Below are 9,586 nucleotides of genomic sequence, written 5' to 3'. Positions count from 1 at the left end.
GTATCAATGGCGCCAGTAGGTTGCACGTGGGCGAGTAACTATTCTTTCCCGGCAACAATGTCGGAAAAGGACCTTGCAACAAGTAACAACGAAGTAGCAAGGAACAGCGGTAGCAGCAGCAGAGTAACAGCAGTAGCAACAGTAGTAGCAAAGTGGCCCAATCCCTTTTGTAGCAAGGGACAAGCCAGGACAAAGTAACGTAGCAAGGACCAGTAGTAAAAGACTCGTAGGCAGTGGATCGGTGATGGATGAGTATGACGGATGTGATTCATCATGTAACCACAATAACACGGAGAGATGTGTAACTAGCTCCCGTTCGTCAATCTAATGTAGGCATGTATTCCATATGTAGTCATACGTGCTTAGGGAAAAGAACTTGCATGACATCTATTGTCCATCCCTCCCGTGGCAGCGGGGTCCTAATGGAAACTACGGGATATTAAGGTTCTCCTTTTAATAAAGAACCGGACCAACGCATTAACATGAGGTGAATACATGAACTCCTCGTACTATGGTCATCTCCGGGAGTGGTTCCGGCTATTGTCACTCCGGGGTTGCCGGGTCATAACACATAGTAGGTGACTACAACTTGCAAGATAGGATCTAAAACACACATATATTGGCGACAACATAATAGGTTCAGATCTAAAATCATGGCACTCGGGCCCTAGTGACAAGCATAAGCATAGACAAGTAGTAGCAACATCAATTAGAACATAGTGGATACTAGGGATCAATCCACGTCAAAACTAACTCGATTACATGATAGATCTCATCCAACTCATCACCATCCAGCAAGCCTACGATGAGATTACTCATAAACAATGAATAGCATCAAGGTATTGTCGATGGAGGAAGGTTGATGATGACGATGGCGACGATTTCCCCTCTCCGGAGCCCCGAACGGACTCCAAATCTTCCCTCCAGATGAAGAACAGGAGCTGGCGGCGCCTCCGTATTGTAAAACGCGATCAAACTTTCTCTCTGATTTTTTCCGGGCGAGACGGAAGATATAGAGCTGAGTTTGGAGGCGGTGGTGCCACGTGGGCCCCACAAGCCCTCACGGCGCGGCCTAGGGGGTGGTCGCGGCATGTGGGCTTGTGGCCCACTAGCACGCCTCCTCCGGTGGATCTTTGCGCAGGTATTTTTCTTTTATTCCAGAAAAAATCTCTGTAAATTTTCAGGACATTCCGAGAACTTTTATTTCTCCACAAAAACAACACCATGGCAATTCTGCTTAAAACAACGTTAGTCCGGGTTAGTTCCATTCAAATCATGCAAATTAGAGTCCAAAACAAGGGCAAAAGAGTTTGGAAAAGTAGATACGACGGAGACGTATCACTTATCTGCAATACTCAAAAACATGGAAAACAGAAACTTGCACTAGGCTCTAGGTTAATAGGTTAGTCTCAAAAATAATACTCCCTCCGTCCCAAAATAAGTGATTCAAAAATGACTCTACTTTGCACTAAAGTTAGTACAATAATGAGTCATCTTTGAGTCACTTATTTTGGGACGGAGGGAGTATAAATAGCATATTAATGCATATAAAACATCCAAAACGGATAATATAATACCATGGAACAATCAAAAATTATAGATACATTGGAGACGTATCAAGCATCCCCAAGCTTAGTTCCTGCTCGTCCTCAAGTAGGTAAATGATAAAAACAGATTTTTTTGCTATGGAATGCTACCTAACATATTTATCCATGTAATATTCTTTATTGTGGCATGAATATTCAGATCCATAAGATTCAAAACAAAAGTCTAATATTGACATAAAAACAATAATACTTCAAGCACACTAACAAGGTAATTGCATCTTTTTGAAATAACATGGCCTTAGAAAGTTATCCCTGCAAAATCATATGGTCTCACTATGCTCCATCTTCCCCACATAAAGTATTTAAATCATGCACAACCCCCGATGAAAGTCAAACAATTGTTTCACACTTTTTATATTCTCAAACCTTTTCAACTCTCACGCAATACATGAGCGTGAGCCATGGATATAGCACTATAGGTGAAATAGAATATGGTGGAGGTTGCAAGAAAAAAAGGAGAAGGTAGTCTCACATCAACTAGGCGTATCAATGGGCTATCGGGATGCCCATCAATAGATATCAATGTGAGTGAGTAGGGATTGCCATGCAAAAAATGCACTAGAGCTATAAGTGTAGGAAATCTCAAAAAGAAAACTAAGTGGTTGTGCAAAAGATGAAATTTCACTAGTTATATGAAAGTGAAAAAATAGGAGACTCTCTATGAAGAACATGGTGCTGCTTTGAAGCACAAGTGTGGAAAAACATAGTAGCATTGCCCCTTCTATCTTTCTCTCTTTTTTTTCTCTCTCTTTTTTATGGGCATCTTTGGCCTCTTTAATTTTTTATGGGCTTTGCTGGCCTCTTTTATTTTTTTTAAAGTCCGGAGACTCATCCCAACTTGTAAGGGAATCGTAGCTTCCATCATCCTTTTTTCTCACACGGGACAATGCTCTAATAATGCAAATCATCACACTTTTCTTTACTTACAACTCAAATATTACAACTCGATATCTAGAACAAAATATGATTCTATAACTAATATGGAAGTGATGGTGCATGTCATAAAAAAATGGGACGGTGGTGTTGCATAGCAATATATCTCCGAATGGCTATTAAAATGCCATAATAGGTAGATATGGTGGTTGTTTTGAGGAAAGTATATGGTGGCTGTTTTGAGGAAGGTGAGTTTAATGTACCGGCGAAATTTGTGCGGTACTAGAGAGTCTAGCAAAGGTGGAAGGGTGAGAGTGCATATAATCTATGAACTCAACATTAGTCATAAAGAACTCACATACTTATTGCAAAAGCCTATTAGTTATCGAAGCAAAGTATTAGACGCATGATCCTAGGGAAAGGGTTGGTAGGAGTTAACCATCGCGCGATCCCGACCTTCAAACAAAGGTTGACAATCATTAAACAAATCATGCTCTGACTTCATCCCATAACGGTTCACCATACGTGCATGCTATGAGAATCATAGTCTTTAACACAAGTATTTATTCCAATTCATAATTACTTACTAGTATGACTCTCATATTACCATCTTCATAACTCAAAACTATATGCAAGGAATCAAACTTCTCATCGTATTCAGTGCACTTAATATGAAAGTTTTTATCATATCCCTCTTGGATGCCTATTTTATTAGGACTAAATTCATAACCTAAACAAATTGCCATGCTGTTTAAAGACTCTCAAAATAATACAAGTCAGGTACAAGAGTTTAATAATTTCTATAAAATAAAACACCACCGTGCTCTAAAAGATATAAGTGAAGCACTAGAGCAAAATTGCCTAGCTCAAAAGATATAAGCGAAGCACATAGAGTATTCTAATAAATTCATGATTCAGCGTGTGTCTCTCAAAATATGTGTGCAGCAAGGATAATTGTGGCAAAGTAAAAAGTAAGGACTCATATCATACAAGACGCTCCAAGCAAAATACATATCATGTGGTGAATAAAAATATAGCCTCAAGTAAATTTACCGATGGATTGAAGACGAAAGAGGGGATGCCTTCCGGGGCATCCCCAAGCTTAAGCTCTTTGGTATCCTTGAATATGGCTTGGGGTGCCTTGGGCATCCCCAAGCTTAGGCTCTTGCCACTCCTTATTCCATAGTCCATCAAATCTTTACCCAAAACTTGAAAACTTCACAATACAAAACTCAACAAAAAACTCATGAGATCCGTATTGGAAATATGCCCTAGAGGCAATGATAAAATAGTTATTATTATATTTCTCGTTTCAAGATAATCGTTTATTATCCATGCTATAATTGTATTGAATGAAAACATAAATGCATGTGTGGATATATTGACAAAACTATGTCCATAGTAAGCCTCTAGTTGACAAGCCAGTTGATCAAGGATGGTTAAGGTTTTCTGACCATATGCAAGTGTTGTCACTTGATGACTGGATCACATCATTGGGAGAATGATGTGATGGACACGACCCAAACTATAAATGTAACATGTGATCGTGTCATTTTGTTGCTATTGTTTTCTGTGTGTCAAGTATCCATTCCTATGACCATGAGATCATGTAACTCAGTGACATCGGAGGAATAGCTTGTGTGTATCAAACATCGCAACATTACTCGGTGACTATAAAGGTACTCTACAGGTATCTCCGAAGGTGTCCGTTGAGTTAGCATGGATCAAGAGTGGGATTTGTCACTCCGTGTGACAGAGAGGTATCTCGGGGCCCACTCGCTAATACAACATCACATATAAGCCTTGCAAGCAATGCGACTAAAGTGTTAATCACGGGATCTGATACGTCTCCATCGTATCTACTTTTCCAAACTCTTTTGCCCTTGTTTTGGACTCTAATTTGCATGATTTGAATGGAACTAACCCGGACTAACACTGTTTTCAGCAGAATTGCCATGGTGTTGTTTTTGCGCAGAAATAAAAGTTCTCAGAATGACCTGAAAATTTACGGAGAATTTTTGTGGAATATATAAAAAATATTGGCGCAAGAATCAACGAAGGAAGTGGAGCCGTGAGCCCACAATCCCACCAGGCGCGCCCCACCTGATCGCGCCTGGCAGGCTTGTGGGGCCCACGGAGCTCCACCGCCTCCAGATCCAGCTCTATTTAGTCCGTTTAGCCAAGAAAAAAATCAAGGAGAAGAATTCATCGTGTTTTACGATACGGAGGTGCCGCCACCACCTGTTCTTCCCCTGGAGGGCAGATCTGGAGTCCGTTCTGGGCTCGAGAGAGGGGAAATTGTCGCCATCGTCATCATCAACCTTCCTTCATCGCCAATTCCATGATGCTCTTCACCGTTCGTGAGTAATCTCATCGTAGGCTTGCTAGACGGTGATGGGTTGGATGAGATCTATCATGTAATCGAGTTAGTTTTGACGGGGATTGTCCCTATTATCCACTATGTTCTGAGATTGATGTTGCTACTACTTTGCCATGCTTAATGCTTGTCACTAGGGCCCGAGTGCCATGATTTTAGATTTGAACCTATTATGTTCTCGCCAATATATGTGTGTTCTTGATCCTATCTTGCAAGTTGTAGTCACCTACTCTGTGTTATGACGCGGCAACCCCGGAGTGACAATAGCCGGAACCACTCCCGGAGATGACCATAGTATGAGGAGTTCATGTATTCACTAAGTGTTAATGCGTTGGTCCGGTTCTTTATTAAAAGGAGAACCTTAATATCCCGTAGTTTCCATTAGGACCCCGCTGCCATGGGAGGGATGGACAATAGATGGCATGCAATTTCTTTTCCCTAAGCACGTATGACTACATACGGAATACATGCCTACATTACATTGACGAACTGGAGCTAGTTACATATGTCTCCGTGTTATAACTGTTGCATGATGAATACCATCCGGAATAATCATCCATCACCGATCCAATGCCTACGAGTTTTTCCTACTCGTCCTTGCTACGTTACTTTGCCGCTACTGCTGTCACTGCTGCTGCTGATACTTTGCTGCAGATACTAAATCTTTCAAGTGTGGTTGAATTGATAACTCAACTGCTAATACTTGAGAGTATTCTTTGGCTTCCCCTTGAGTCGAATCAATAAATTTGGGTTGAATACTCTACCCTCGAAAACTGTTGTGATCCCCTATACTTGTGGGTTATCAAGACCTTTTTTGGCGCCGTTGCACGGGAAGCACAGCTATATTCTTTGAGTCACTTGGGATTTACGTCTGCTGGTCACTATGAGGAATCCGAAAGATCCAAGAACTAAAGTCTTGCCCTCAACTACGAGGACAGGTAAGGAACTGCCATCTAGCTCTGCACTTGATTCACCTTCCGTTATGAGTAAGTTTGCGACACCACCTCCTGCTAGAAATCTTGATATGTCGCATGTGCTTGATGATGCTACTTCTGCTGCCCATGATGCTTATGATGATGCTATGCTTCATACTGCTTTGCCTGATGATGCTATGCTTGATACTGTTTTGCCACTAGGTGCCCTTGATGCACAAATTGCTAGAATTGCTGCTAGATGTGATGATACTTCTGAAACTGCTGATACTATTGAAGTAGAACCTCCTATTTTGCATGCTAGAACTCGCTCTCCTAGATATGATTTGCCTGATATGCCTGAGCGTTATGTTATGGAAGGAGATATAGCAGAGGATTTTCTTGTGTATGATGTTGAGAAATTACTGTACAAGTGGAAAGAAAAATCTCTAAACGCTAGGATGAAATACGACCCAAAGTTTGCTAATTCGCCTATCTTTGTGACCAATAAGGATTATGAATTCTCTGTCGACTTGGAGTTAATCACTCTGGTCGAATCTGATCCTTTTCACGGTTATGAGTCTGAAACGGTTGTAGCCCATCTTACCAAACTGCACGATATAGCCACCCTATTCACGAGTGAGGAAAAGATCCGCCACTACTATATCCTCAAGTTGTTTCCTTTCTCGCTAAAGGATGATGCTAAGACCTGGTTCACTTCTCTTGCTCCTGGTTGTGTGTGTAGCCCCCAGGATATGCTCTACTACTTCTCTAAAAAATATTTCCCTGCCCATAACAAGCAAGCTGCCTTGCAGGAAATATACAACTTTGCACAAGTTGAAGAAGAGAGTCTCCCACAAGCTTGGGGGAGGCTCGTCCAGCTGCTGAACGCTTTGCCTGATCACCCTCTTGAGAAGAATGAAATACTTGATATCTTCTATAATGGACTTACCGATGCTTCTAGAGACCACCTAGATAGTTGTGCCGGTTGTGTTTTTAGGGAACGAACCACAGAACAAGCTGAGATCCTATTGAATAATATCTTGTGCCATGAGAATGCTTGGACTATTCCCGAACCACCTCCTAAGCCAACTGCGAAGAAAAGAGGTATTCTATTCCTCACCCCCGAAGATATGCAAGAAGCTAAGAAATCTATGAAAGAGAAAGGCATTAAATCTGAAGATGTCAAAAATCTACCACCTATCGAAGAGATCTATGGTTTTGATAACCCGATACAGGTAGTAGAAGTAAATTCTCTGCGTAGATTCGATGCGAGTGATATTCCTTTTGATAAACCTGCTAGCTTATGCCTGGATGAATTTGATAACTTTGTTGCTAAACAACAGAGTTTCAATGATTCTATTAGCACACAATTGGAACATAATGCTCGTATGCTTAGTCATTTAAGTGCTTGTGTGGACAGAAATGTCAATGATCTTAAGTTTCTGAGTAAACATGCCTCTATGGTTACTACTCAAGTAGAACAAGTACTTAAGGCTCAGAATGACTTGCTCAATGAGTTGAATGACAATTCTGTCAGAGTCATCACTAGAGGCGGTAGAATGACCCAGGAACCTTTATATCCTGAGGGTCATCCTAAGAGAATTGAACAAGATTCTCAAGGAGTTAGCACTGATGCACCTAGTCATCCTAGAAAGAAGAAGAAAGATGATAGTAACTTGCACGTTAGCAACCCTGTTGCTGCTACACGTGAGAGTCCAAACGATGTCTCTGTCTCCGATGTTGAAACGCAATCTGGTGATGAACATGAGCCTAGTGATGATATCAATAGTGATGTTCATGATGATGCTCAACCTGGCAATGATAAGGATGTGGAGATTGAACCTGTTGATCTTGATAACCCACAGCCAAAGAATAGAAGATACGATAAGAATGACTTTGCTGCTAGGAAGCATGGTAAAGAAAGGGAACCATGGGTTCACAAACCCATGCCCTTTCTTCCCAAACCATCCAAGAAAAAGGATGATGAAGATTTTGAGCGACTTGTTGAAATGATTAGACCTGTCTTTCTGCAAATGCGTTTGACAGATATGCTCAAAATGTCTCTGTATGCTAAGTACATGAAAGATAGTGTGACTAATAAGAGGAGGATACCTGAGGTTGAGATTTCCACCATGCTTGCTAATTACACCTTCAAGGGTGGAACTCCTAAGAAACTAGGTGATCCCGGAGTGCCCACTATACCTTGCTCCATTAAAGGAAACTACGATAGAACTGCTTTATGCGACCTTGGAGCCGGTGTTAGTGTTATGCCTCTCTCTCTTTATCGTAGGCTTGAACTGGATAAGTTGACACCCAGTGAAATCTCTCTGCAAATGGCCGACAAATCAACTGCTTTCCCTATCGGCATTTCCGAGGATGTACCTGTTGTGGTTGCCAACGTCACTACCTTAACAGACTTTGTTATTCTGGATATTCCTGAGGACGATGACATGGCGGTCATCCTTGGAAGACCCTTTCTAAACAATGCAGGGGCTATTATAGATTGCAACAAAGGCAATGTCACTTTCCATGTCAACGGTAATGAGCATACGGTGCACTTTCCGAAGAAACAATATCGATTACATTGCATCAATACTATCAAAAAAACTTCATCGATTCTTATTGGGAGCTTTGAATGCCCTATTCCTCGTGTTAAGATGAAGTATGATTTGCTTGTTGGGGAGTGATACGTCTCCGTCGTATATACTTTTCCAAATCTTTTGCCCTTGTTTTGGACTCTAATTTGCATGATTTGAATGGAACTAACCCAGACTAACGTTGTTTTCAGGAGAATTGCCATGGTGCTGTTTTGTGCAGAAATAAAAGTTCACGGAATGACCTGAAAATTTACGAAGAATTTTTCTGGAATTAATGAAAAATACCTGCGCAAAGATCTACCGGAGGGGATCTGCGAGTGGGCCACAAGCCCAGACAGTGCGGCCACCCCCCAGGCCGGACCAACCAGGCTTGTGGGGCCCACATGGCGCCACCGCCTCCAAACTCAGCTCTATTTATTCCGTCTTGCCTAGAAAAAATCAGAGAGAAGGATTCATCGCGTTTTACGATACGGAGGCGCCGCCACCTCTTGTTCTTCATCTGGAAGGCAGATCTGGAGTCTGTTCTCGGCTCCAGAGAGGGGAAATCATCGTCATTGTCATCATCAACCTTCCTCCATCGCCAATTCCATGATGCTCTTCACCGTTCGTGAGTAATCTCATCGTAGGCTTGCTGGACGGTGATGAGTTGGATGATATCTATCATGTAATCGAGTTAGTTTTGACGGGGATTGATCCCTAGTATCCACTATGTTCTGAGATTGATGTTCCTACTACTTTGCCATGCTTAATGCTTGTCACTAGGGCCCAAGTGCCATGATTTCAGATCTGAACCTATTATGTTGTCGCCAATATATGTGTGTTTTAGATCCTATCTTGCAAGTTGTAGTCACCTACTATGTGTTATGACCCGGCAACCCCGGAGTGACAATAGACGGAACCACTCCCGGAGATGACCATAGTATGAGGAGTTCATGTATTCACCAAGTGTTAATGCGTTGGTCCGGTTCTTTATTGAAAGGAGAACCTTAATATCCCGTAGCTTCCATTAGGACCCCGCTGCCTGATACGCCTCCAATGTATCTACTTTTCCAAACTCTTTTACCCTTGATTTGGACTATAATTTGCATGATTTGAATGGAACTAACCCAGACTGACGCTGGTTTTAGCAGAATTGCCTTGGTGTTATTTTTGTGCAGAAATCAAAGTTCTTCAAACGTCTTGAAAATTTATGGGGAGCAGTTTTGGAAAATATCAAAA

Source organism: Hordeum vulgare, chromosome 2H, assembly GCF_904849725.1.
Source record: "Hordeum vulgare subsp. vulgare chromosome 2H, MorexV3_pseudomolecules_assembly, whole genome shotgun sequence".
In the NCBI taxonomy this organism is placed as follows: domain Eukaryota; kingdom Viridiplantae; phylum Streptophyta; class Magnoliopsida; order Poales; family Poaceae; genus Hordeum; species Hordeum vulgare.
This window is presented reverse-complemented; position numbering follows the sequence as displayed.